Source organism: Nycticebus coucang, chromosome Y, assembly GCF_027406575.1.
Source record: "Nycticebus coucang isolate mNycCou1 chromosome Y, mNycCou1.pri, whole genome shotgun sequence".
In the NCBI taxonomy this organism is placed as follows: Eukaryota; Metazoa; Chordata; class Mammalia; order Primates; family Lorisidae; genus Nycticebus; species Nycticebus coucang.
This window is the reverse complement of record NC_069805.1, coordinates 25,768,460-25,776,360: the sequence shown is the minus strand read 5'-3', so window position 1 is coordinate 25,776,360 and position 7,901 is coordinate 25,768,460. Positions and strand designations below refer to the sequence as shown.

The 7,901-nt window shown below is 35.3% G+C and overlaps 1 long non-coding RNA gene across 1 annotated transcript; it reads left to right on the top strand.

Moving 5' to 3' along the window:
* The first annotated feature begins 1,190 nt into the window (after window positions 1-1,190).
* On the top strand, window positions 1,191-3,128 carry LOC128579108 (uncharacterized). Its single transcript, XR_008378044.1, has 2 exons — window positions 1,191-1,596; window positions 1,669-3,128. It is a non-coding gene; the product is annotated as an uncharacterized LOC128579108 (long non-coding RNA).
* Window positions 3,129-7,901: the final 4,773 nt, after the last annotated feature.

Genomic DNA, 7,901 nt, shown 5'->3' with positions numbered 1-7,901 from the left:
AGAAAGAAAGAAAAGAAAGGAAGGAAGGAAGGAAGAAGACATGCATGTGGGGGGAAATATTTTTCTTACCAAAGTATGTCTAGAATACAAGAAAATTATCCAATGTACTCAGTCCTACTGTGAAACTTATATAGAGGGTGAAAGGATGGTAATTGTTTGCTCTACATCGAGCTACATTTTAAAAGGGTACATATTAAATATTTGAATGTACAATATAAATGTCATATCACGACAGCTAAGAAACAGTGGTGATGGGTATATAAACACGTTTGGTGTAACTATTTCAAATTGTATGAAGAACGATGACATTGTATTCCATAATTGCATTAATGTACACATCTAAGATTTAATGAAAAAGTAGAAGGTAAGAAAGAAAGGAAGAAATAAAGAAACGAAGGAAGAACAAAGTAAGGAAAAAAGAAGAAGGGGTGAGGGATTGAAGGAAGGAAAGGAAAGGAAGAAATAAATGAAAAAAAAAAGAAAGGAACAAAAAGAAAAATGAAAAGTAAGGTAAAGCAAGGTAAGGCAAGGGATGGGAAGAAATGCAAGGGACTTGAAGGGAAAGGAACAGACGAGAAGGGAATGAAAAGGAAGAAAAAAAGACAGAAGAAAAGAAAAAGAAGGAAAGAAAGAGTGAAGGACAGAAGGGAGGAAGGAAGGGAGAGACAAAGAAAGAAAAAAGAAAGAAAGAGGAAGGGAGGGAAGAAAGGAAGGAAAAGGAAAATTACAAGAAGGTGGAACATATTCCTCTTAGCAAAGAATATCAGGAATGGAAGAAAAATATCCCATATATTCAGTATTACTGTCAAACCTATATAGAACCACCATACTTCAATATGAAAGCTACAAGCCAGCAACAGCCCATGGTGATGAAGAAAGAGGAGTGAGATGGTAGGGGGGAGGATGGGTGAAGGGACGACAATTGCTTGCTCTGGATAATTTGTGCATTTCGCAAGGCTACATGTTAATATGTGACTTGTAGAAAATAAATGTCATATCACAAGAATGAAGAAACAGTGATGAAGGGTATGTTAATGAGTTTCATATAAGTATTTCAAATTGTGTATGGAGCCGTGACTTTGTACCCTATAATTGCATTAATGTACACATCTAAGATTTAATAATAAAAAAAGTAAAGAAATGAAGAATGAAAGACAGGAAAAAGAAAGAAAGAAGGAAGCATGGAAGGAAGGGAGCATGGAAGGAAGGAAGGGAAAGGAAGAAAAGAAAGAAAAAAAGAAAGCAAATGAATGAAAAGCAAAATGAAAGGTAAGGTAAGGCAAGGGAAGCAAAGGGAAGGGAAGGGAAGAAAGAAAGAAAGAGAGAGAGAAACAAGGAGGTGGAACATATTTTTCTTAGCAAAGTGTATCAGGAAAGGAAGAAAAATATTCCATGTACTCAGTACTACTGTGAAACCCACTTCAATATAGAAGTTACGACCAAAGAACAGGCCAAGGAGAATAAGAAAGAGGAGCAAGCGAGTAGGGGGCAGGACCAGTGAAGATAACAGTAATCGTTTGTACCACACCTATTGTGCATTTTACAAGGCTAAAAGTTAAATATGTAAATTGTAGAATATAAATGTCATATAAATATGTAAATTGTAGAATATAAATGCCATATAAATATGTAAATAATGGAAAACGAATGTCATATAAATGTCACAAGGACTATGAAACAGTGGTGAAGTGTATGTTAATGAGTTTGACGTAAGTATTTCAAATTGTGTATGGAACCATGACATTATACCCCATAATTTAATTAATGTCCACATCTAAGATTTAATAATAAAAAAAGATGGAAAGAAAGGAAGAAAGAAGGAATGAAAGATGGGAGGAAGAAAGAAAGGAAGGAAAATGAAGAAAAGACAGGAAAAAGGAAAGGAAAAGAACAAAATGAAAAATGAATAGTAAGATAAGGGAAGGTAAGGGAAGATGAGGGAAGGGAAGAGAAAGGAAGAAAAAAGACAGAAGGTAAGAGAATAAAGAAAAGAAAAGAAATGAAAAGAAAGAAAATAAAAGAAAAAAGAAAGAAAGAAAGAAAAGAAACACCTGGAGGTGGAACATATTCTTCTTAGAAAAGTATCTCAAGAAAAGAAGAAAAATATTCAATGTACTCAGCCCTACTGTCAAACATATATAGAACCATCCACACTTCAATATGAATGCTACAAGCCAAAAAGAGCCCAAGGTGAAAAAGAAAAACGAGTGAGAATGTGGGGGGAAGAACGGATGAAGGGATGGTAATTGTTTGTTCTACACCGATTCTACATTTTAAATGGTTACGTGTTAAATATGTGAATGTGACAATATAAATATCATATCAGAAGATCTAAGGAACAGTGGTGAAGGGTATATTAACGAGTTTGGTGTAACTATTTCAAATTGTATAAAGAACAATGACATTGTACCCATAATTGCATTGATGTACACATCTAAGATTTAATATAACAGAAGAAAGAGAAAGAAATGAAAAAATACAGAAATGAAGAAAAAAGTAAGAATGAAAGAAGGAAGGAAGGAAGGATGTAAAGAAAAGGAAGAAAAGAAAAGAAAAAGGAAAAGGAAGGAAGGAAAAGAAAAATGAAAGGTAAGTTAAGCCAAGGTAAGGCAAGGTAAAGGAAGGAAGGCAAGGGAATTGAAGCAAAGGAAAGAGACAGGAAGGGAAGAGAAAGGAAGAAAAAATACAGGAAGGAAGGAAGAGAAAATAACAAAGAGAGAGGACATACTGTTCTTAGCAAAGTGTACCAGGATTGGAAGAAAAATATCCAATGTAACTCAATACTACTGTCAAACTTATATAGAACCACCACACTTCAATATGAAAGCTACAAACCAGGAACAGCCAAGGTGATGAAGAAAGAGGAGCGAGAGGGTATGCGGGAGGATGGGTGAAGGGAAGATAATTGTTTGCTATATATGGATTGTGCATTTTACAAGTCTACATGTTACATATATAAATTTTAGAATATAAATGTAATATCACAAGGATGAAGAACCAGTGGTGAAGGATATGTTAACAAGTTTGATGTAAATATTTAAAATTGTGTATGGAAACATGACATTGAACCCCATCATTACATTATTGTCCTAAGATTTAATAATAAAAAAGCAGTAAAGATAGAAAGAAAGAAAGAGAGAGAGAGAGAGAGAGAGAGAGAGAGAGAGAGAGAGAGAGAGAGAGAGAGAGAGAAGAAAGAAAGAAAGAAAGAAAGAAAGAAAGAAAGAAAGAAAGAAAGAAAGAAAGAAAGAAAGAAAGAAAGAAAGAAAGAAAGAAAGAAAGAAAGAAGGATGGCAGGTCGGAAGGAAGGAAAAGGAAAATGAAAGGAAAAAGAAAGCAAAGGAATGAAAAGAAAAATGAAATGTAAGGGAACTCAAGGGAAGCAATTGGAAGGGAAGGGATGGGAAGAGTAGGGAAAGGAAGAAAGAATGAAAGAAAGAAAGGAAATAACAAGGAGGTGGAACATATTCTTCTTAGCAAAGTGTCTCAGGAATGGAAGAAAAATATCATATGTACTAAGAACTACGGTCAAACCTATGTAGAAACACTACACTTCAATATGAAAGCTACAACCAAGCAACAGCCCAAGATAATATAGAAAGAGGAGCAAGAAGGTATAGGGGAGAACAGGTGAAGGGATGATAATTGTTTGCTCCATACCAATGGTGCGTTTTACAAGGATATTTGTTAAATTTGTGAATTGTAAAATGTGAATATCATATCTCAAGAATGAAGAAACTGTGTGGAAGGATATGTTAATGAGATTGATGTAAATATTTCAAATTGTGTATGTAACCATGACATTGGACTCCATAATTGCATTAATGTACACATCTAAGATTTAATTTTATTTTAATTTTTTTATTAATATTAAATCATAGCTGTGTACATTAATGTGATCATGGGGTACCATAAACTGGTTTTATAAACAGTTTGACACATTTTCATCACACTGGTTAACAGCCCTCCTGGCATCTTCTTAATTATTGTGTTAAGACAATTATATTCTACATTTACTAAGTTTCACGGGTACCACTGTAAGATGCAGTGTAGGTGTAATCCCACAAATCACCCTCCCTTTGCCCATCCTACCTCCCCTCCCTCTCCCGCTCCCCCATATTTTAGGTTATAACTGGGTTATACCGTTCATATGAAAGCCATGAATTAGTTTCATAGTAGGGCTGAGTACGTGGGATACTTTTTTTCCATTTTTGAGATACTTTGCTAAGAAGAATATGTTCCACCTCCATCCATGTAAACATGAAAGAGGTAAAGTCTCCATCTTTTTTTAAGGCTGCATAATATTCCATGGTGTACATATACCACAATTTATTAATCCATTCATGGATCTATGGGCACTTGGGCTTTTTCCATGAGTTAGCAATTGGGGTGCAACAAAAATTCTGGTACAAATATCTTTGTTATAATGTGCTTTTTGGTCTTCAGGGAATATACCTAGTAGAGGAATTATAGGATTGAATGGCAGATCTATTTTTAGATCTCTAAGTGTTCTCCATACATCTTTCCAAAAGGAATCTATTCATTTGCATTCCCACCAGCAGTGTAGAAGTATTGCCTTTTCTCCACATCCATGCCAACATCACTGGTCTTGGGATTTTGTGATATGGGTTAATCTTACTGAAGATAGATGGTATCTGAAGGTAGTTTTGATTTGCATTTCTCTGATAGTTAAATATGATGAGCAATTTTTCATGTGTCTGTAGGCCGTGTGCCTATCTTCTTCAGAGAAGTTTCTCTACAAATCCCTTGAACAGCCTGCGATGGGATCACTTGTTCTTTTCTTGCTTATACATTTGTGTTCTCTGTGGATTCTGGTTATTAAACCTTTGTCAGAGACATAACCTGCAAAATCTTCTCCCATTCTCAAGGGCTGTCTTCTTGCTTTACTTACCATGTTCTTGGCTGTACAGAAACTTTTTAGTTTGATCAGGTCCCAGTAGTGTATTTTTGAAGCTGCTTCAATTGCCCGGGGGATCCTCCTCATAAAAAACTCTCCAGACCGATTTCTTCAAGGCTTTTCCCTGCACTCTCTTCTAGTATTTTTATAGTTTCATGTCTTAAGTTTAAATCTTTAGTCCAGTGAGGGTCATAGTTATTGGTGAAAGGTATGGATCCAGTTTCAGTCTTCTACAGGTTGCCAGTCAGTTAACACAACACCATTTGTAAAATAGGAAATATTTTCCCCACTGAATATTTTTAATTGGCTTGGAAAAGATTAAATAATGGTAGTAGCTGGTTCTCTATTCTGTTCCAGACATCTACTTCTCTGTTTTTGTGCCAGTACCATGCTGTTTTGATCACTATCAATTTATAGTATAGTCTGAGGTCTGGAAGCATGATTCATCCTGCTTTGTTTTTATTTCTGAGTAATGACTTGCTATTCAAGGTTTTTTTCTGATTCCATATAAAACGAAATATTATTTTTTCAAAATATTTAAAGTATGACAGTGGAGCTTTAATAGAGATTGCATGAAAATTGTATATTGCTTTGGGTAGTATGGACATTTTAACAATGTTGATTCTTCCAAGTCATGAGCATGGTATGTTTTTCCATTTATAAACGTTTTCAGCTATTAATATTCTTAGAATTTCATAGTTCTCTTTATACAGATCTTTCATATCCTTTGTTAGATAAACTCCCAAATATTTCATCTTCTTTGGCACTACTGTGAATGGAATAGTGTCATTAACTGTTTTTTCCGCTTGACTATTGTTGGTATATATAAAGGCTACCGATTTATGAATGTTGATTTTGTAACCTGAGACGCTGCTGTATTCCTTGATCACTTCTAAGAGTTTTGTAGTTGAATCCCTGGTGTTTTTCAGATATACAATCATATCATCTGTGAAGCACAAAAGTTTGATCTCTTCTGAACGTATATGGATACGCTTGATCGCCTTTTCTTCCCTAATTGTGCTGGCTAAAACTTCCATTACAATGTTAAAGGGTAGTGGAAGCAATTCGCAGCCTTGTCTGGTTCCCAATCTGAGTGGAAATGATTTCAATTTAACGCCATTCAATATGATACTGGCTGTGGGTTTGCTGTAGATTGCTTCTATCAGTTTAATAAATGTCCTTTTTATACCAATTTTCGAAAGTGTTCTGATCATGAAGGCATGCTGGATATTATCAAAAGCTGTTTCTGCATCGATTGAGAGAATCATATGGTCTTTGTTTTTTAATTTATTCATGTGCTGAATTATACATATAGATTTACGTATATTAAACCAGCCTTGAGACCCTCGGATAAAACCGACTTGGTCATGATGTATAATTTGTTTGATGTTTTGGTGGATTCTGTTTGTTAGGCTCTTGTTGAATATTTTTGCATCCATATTCATTAGTGATATTGGTCTAGAATTTTCTTTTCTTGCTTGGTCTTTTTTGGTTTGGGGATCAGGATGATGTTTGCTTCATATAACGTATGGGATAGTCTTCCTTCTTTTTCTACATTTTGGAACAGGTTGAGTAATATAGGTACTAGTTCCTCTTTAAAGGTTTGGTAGAATTCTGACGTGAAGCCATCTGGTCCCGGGCTTTTCTTTTTAGGGAGATTTCATATGGTTGTTGCTATTTCAGAACTTGATATTGGCCTGTTAAACATTTTCACTTGATTCTGGCTAAGTCTCTGACGTGCTTCCAAGTATTGGTCAATTTCATTCATATTTTCATATTTCTGAGAGTAAAGTTTTTGTAATATTCATTAAGGATTTTTTGAATTTCTGAGGAGTCTGTTGTTATTTCATCTTTCTCATTTCTGATTGATGAAATAAGATATTTTACTCTTTTTTCCTGGTTAGATTATCCAAAGGTTTATCTATTTTATTGACCTTTTTAAAAACCAACTTTTTTTTTTTTATTAAATCATAGCTGTGTACATTGATATGATCATGGGGCATCATTCACTAGCTTTACAGACCATTCAGTGGGGAAAAGATTCACTATTTAACAAATGGTGCTGGGTGAACTGGCTGGCAACCTGTAGAAGACTGAAAGTGGACCCACACCTTTCACCATTAACTAAGATAGACTCTCACTGGATCAAAGATTTAAACTTAAGACATGAAACTATAAAAATACTAGAGGAGAGTGCAGGGAAAACGCTTGAAGAAATCGGGCTGGGTGAGTATTTTATGAGGAGGACCCCCCGTGCAATTGAAGCAGGATCAAAAATACACTACTGGGACTCGATAAAACTAAAAAGCTTCTGCACAGCCAAGAACACAGTAAGTAAAGCAATCAAACAGCCCTCAGAATGGGAGAAGATATTTGCAGGTTATGTCTCCGACAAAGGTTTAATAACAAGAATCCACAGAACTCAAACGCATTAGCAAGAATAGAAAAAGGGATCACATCGCAGGCCGGGCAAGGGATTTGAAGAGAAACTTCTCTGAAGAAGACAGGCGTGTGGCCTTCAGACATATGAAAAAATGCTCATCATCTTTAATCATCAGAGAAATGCAAATCAAAACTACTTTGACATACCATCTAACTCCAGTGAGACCAGCCTATATCACAAAATCCCAAGACCAGAGATGTTGGCGTGGATGTGGAGAAAAGGGAACACTTTTGCAATGCTGGTGGGAATGCAAATTAATACATTCCTTTTGGAAAGAGATATGGAGAACCCTCAGAGATCTAAAAATAGATCTGCCATTCAATCCTGTAATCCCTCTACTGGGCATATACCCAGAAGACCAAAAATCACATCATAACAAAGACATCTGTACCAGAATGTTTATTGCAGCCCAATTCATAATTGCTAAGTCATGGAAGAAGCCCAAATGCCCATCGATCCACGAATGGATTAATAAATTGTGGTACATGTACACTATGGAATATTATGCAGCCCTAAAGAAAGATGGAGACTTTACCTCTT